Source organism: Gekko japonicus, unplaced genomic scaffold (genome assembly GCF_001447785.1).
Source record: "Gekko japonicus isolate JY-2015 unplaced genomic scaffold, Gekko_japonicus_V1.1 scaffold386, whole genome shotgun sequence".
NCBI lineage: Eukaryota > Metazoa > Chordata > Lepidosauria > Squamata > Gekkonidae > Gekko > Gekko japonicus.
The window spans coordinates 637,011-640,534 of NW_015163100.1; positions in this window are offsets into that span (position 1 = coordinate 637,011).

Genomic DNA, 3,524 nt, shown 5'->3' on the forward strand with positions numbered 1-3,524 from the left:
CAGGAATCATCCACGCTGGTGTCCCTGGTAACAGGGCTTCGAAGACACCGGCCTCCCAAGGGGAGGATCAAAGCAGAAAGCCACATGCAGTCGGAGGGAAGCAGGCCGCCCGCCTGTCAAACGGGCAGCTGTCAAAGCGTCTGGGCATTGGGCTTTGTGCCAGGCAGAGGCAGACCGCCCCTTGTCTCAGCACCCAGCAGCCGTTCCGCTGGCCTGTTGCGCACGGAGGAAGGGAGCCCGGGAGTGGGGTGTGGCAGTGGCCTGTCAAAACGCAGGCGTCGTCATGCAGGCACACCTGTTCCGCAGCAGCACCTCACAGGGGCATCGTGGCAGCAGATTGGGAGGCCGGAAATCGGAAGGCCATGGATCTTCACAAGCCTCAGACCGCTGGTAGAGCTGATGGTGACGGAGCACTCAGTATAAAGTCCAGTAGCAAGCTACAGCAGGAGCTGCGGTGGCTCAAGTGGTTAAGATGCTGAACTGCAGGCTGCGGGAGGTCGGTAGTTCAGCAGTTTGAGACCCGAGTGTGCCACATGACGGAGTGAGCTCCCGTCTCTAGTTCCAGCTCCTGCCAACCGAGCAGTTCGAAAGCAAGAAATTGCAAGTAGATAAATAGGTACCACCTCAGTGGGAAGGGAACAGCGTTCCGTGCGCCTTGGTGTCTAGTCATGCCGGCCACATGACCAAGGAGGAGTCTTCAGACAGCGCTGGCTCTTCGGCTTGGAAACGGAGATGAGCACCGCAACCCTAGAGTCGGATTTGATTGGCTTTCGAGCAAGGGAACCTTTACCTTTAGCAAGCTACAACATCCAGTGCTGCTAAATCCACAAATACTCAACCAATCCTACCGTATAACCCGGTCCCCTAATTGACTGCCAATAATAATCAAATTATCTGGCCAGTGAATTACATAAAGGTCAGGAAGAAATAATTGTTAAAAAAAATTATTTTCCTATCGATTAGGAAAGAAATGGAAAATAAAACAGCCACTGTTGTAATGCCCCTGCAGAGATCTGGTCACTCTATCTCAGAAAGTATATTGCAGAACTGGAAAAAGTGCAGAAGTGGGTTGGAGCACCATTCCTTCGAGGAAAAGCTGAAGAGACTGGGACTTTCCAGTTTAGAAGAAGATATCGGATTTATGCCCCGCCCTTCACTACCCAAAGGTGTCTCAGAGCGGCTTACAGTCTCCTTTCCCTTCCCCTCCCCACAACAGACACCCTGGGAGGTAGGTGGGGCTGAGAGAGCTCTTGACAGAAACGGCTCTTTTTCAAGGACAGCTCTTATCAGAGCTAGGCTTGCCCAAGGTAATCCAGCCAGCTGCAAGTGGAGGAGTGGGGAATCAAACGCGGTTCTCCCAGATTACAGTCCGCACACTGAACCACTACACCAAACTGGCTCTCCCAGAAAAGATAACTAAGAGGGGAACATGACAGAATTTTATAAAATTATGCATTGTGTGGAGCAACTGAGTAGAGCGTGTTTTTCTCTCCCATAACATTAGAATTCAGGGACACCCTATGAAGTTGATGGGCAGTAGGCTCAGGACAGACAAAAGGAAGTACTTCCTTATTCAAAAGGGATTCAGTTGTGAGATTTGTTGCCAGCAGGTGTTGGGGCAGCCACCAGCGAAGATGGCTTGAAGAGGAGATGAGACACATTCATGGCGGAGAGGTCCATTAGCACCTACCAGCCAAGATGACTAAAGGGAACCTCCATATTCAGAGACAGTAAAGCTCTGAATCCCAGTGCCAGGAGGCAACAGTGAAGGAAGAGTTATGACAGGCCTCTGTGCCCTGTTTGTCAGTCTTCCAGGGCAACAGGCTGGCCACTGTGTGAAACAGGTTGCTGGAATGGTCACCACCAGGTTGGACTATTGTAACTCGCTCTACGCGTGGCTACCCTTGTACCTGACCCAGAAGCTGCACTTAGTGCAGAATGTGGCAGTGCGCTTGCTGACTGTGACATCTCCACAGGTGCACATTCAGCTGGTGCTGCAGCAATTGCACTGGCTGCTGGTAGAGTTCCAGATCCATTTCAAGGTGCTGGTGTTACCCTTTAAGGCCCTATGCGGCCAGGGACTGACATACGTGCGGGACCACCTCTCCCCATATGTGCCCTGAAGAGTCTTGTGCTCAGTAGAAGAAGAATAAGAGATTGGATCTATACCCCATGGCCCTTCACTACCCAAAGGTGTCTCAGAGCGGCTCAAAAACTCCTTTCCCTTCCCCTCCCCACAACAGACAGACACCCTTCTGTGAGGGAGGCGGGGCTGCTGAGGGAGCTCTTGGTAGAAACTGCTCTTGCTCAAGGACAGCTCTTATCAGAACTACAGCTTACCCAAGGTCATTCAGCAAGGTGCAAGTGGAGGAGGGGGGAATCAAACCCGGTTCTCCCAGATTAGAGTCCGCACACTTAACCACTACACCAAACTGGCTCTCCCTACACCAAACTGGCTCACAGGTGGGCCACCATGCCTGTACCTACAAGCAGTGTTCCCTCTAAGCTGAGTTAGTGTGAGCCGGCTCACAGTTTTTTAGCCTTCGGCTCACACATTTTTGTCTTTGCTCAGGAAGGGGGGCTCCAGAGCAAACTAATTTATGCAGTAGCCAATCACTCGCTCACCCCTTTCATGCCAGTAGCTCACAATGTAGAATTTTTGCTCACAAGACTGCATGGCTTAGAGGGAGCATTGCCTACAAGGTCCTGTTTCAGCTTTACTCTTCCGAACCCAAGAAATCCAGAATCACAGGAGCAAAAGGGACATCCCCCCCTCCACTCAAGCCCAGAGGCCCTGATCCTGCAAACACTAGCGGAAGGGCAACTGACCTAAAGCCGGGTGGGGTCGTGTGCGTTAATGAGAAGAGCCCTGATTTGGGGGATGGTGCCCACGGTGGTCCACTTCTGGGTCGCTGGCAGGGTAGGTGTGTGCCGGCTGTCGCCTGGTCTGCAGCTCCTGGGCTTCTCCCCAGTCGGGTGGCCAGTGGGCTGCCTAGCCAGGCTCCTTTGCCTTTAACTGCTGTGTGGCAGAGAAGGCTGCAGCCAGCGAAGCTTCAGTCAGTACCCACACCTGGGCAGCAGGAGACGGAATTGACCTGCTGCCTTTGTGCTCCAGGCAGGAGAGTTCTTCCTAGCAAGCAAAAGGAACGCCAGAGTGAGAAGGCCCACAGAGGCGAGGCAAGGCAAGGCAAGGCGGCCCCAAAGAGCTCCTATTCTGGAGTTGCAGGGCTCCCTCCCCCGACGGCGCAGCTTTCGGGAAAGAGCTGCACCAAGACGCAGCCTGCCTTGAGGTGCTGCAGCGTCAACCACCACCACCACCCCGGCCCCTGAAGGGATGGGCTTCAATTGGCGTAATTCTTCCCCAGGCTGCCTGAGGAGAAAGAGATGGGACCACGACCCTGGGCCCCAGGATCCGTGAGCCCCCCGGCCTGCAGTCCGGGCCCTGTACGCAGCCAGCCTAAAGAGGGGACTTTTCGGCACCCCTGGAGCCTCACAACTGTCCTTCCCACTAACTCCCCCCCCCC